This window comes from Nanorana parkeri, unplaced genomic scaffold, assembly GCF_000935625.1.
Source record: "Nanorana parkeri isolate BGI_ZX_2015 unplaced genomic scaffold, ASM93562v1 scaffold414, whole genome shotgun sequence".
In the NCBI taxonomy this organism is placed as follows: Eukaryota; Metazoa; Chordata; class Amphibia; order Anura; family Dicroglossidae; genus Nanorana; species Nanorana parkeri.
Window position 1 is genome coordinate 1,205,824 of NW_017306682.1, and position 790 is coordinate 1,206,613.

Sequence of the window (790 nt, forward strand, 5' to 3'; positions counted from 1 at the left end):
CACAAAACTGTATTTTATGAAAAATATGAATATAACATGAAATATGGTCAGAAAAATAAATGTAGCCCCAAGGAACTTTTTCTGCATTCCGTTAAGGTCAGCCATACACAGCGATTGATCAATATTGATGATTATCTATGGATTTACCTGGCTGCTAAGAAATCCTGAAGCCTGCTTATCAACAGTTATTTCCAGGTGTTCATCTATCCCTGTCAGTCAGTCACACTTTATAATGGGATCTGTGTGCAGTAGCTCTACTGCAAGCTGGAAAGTATTGGAAAATCAATCATAGCAATGAAATCTCTAATAGGGGCACTTAGGCTCCTGTAATCCAAAAGAGCTTGGCAATTAATGCTATTGACTGAATCCATTTACAATTACACAAACACAAAGGCTAATGATAAAAGTTAACAAAAAATCTAAACAAGCAGAAAAAAAATAAAACTATAAAAACCCAGACAGAAAAGAGGTGAGGATTAGAGAGAAAGGTGAATAAAAGAGAAGGAGCTAGAAGAGGAAAGTGGGAAAATGAAAGAGGGGTGAAGATGGAGAGGGGGGTGTTAGTATGGAGGGAAATGTAGATGAAGATGGAAAGAGGGGGGAAGGTGAAGAGAGCGAAAAAGGGTGAAGAGGGAGAGAAAGAGAGGGGGTGAAGATGGAGAGCAAGAGGAAAGTAAAGAGGGATGGAGAGAGAGAGAGAGGTGATAATGGAGAACGAGAGGGGGGCGGGAAGATGGAGAATGAGAGAGAGGGGTGATGATGGAGAATGAGAGTGGAGGGGGAGGGGAAT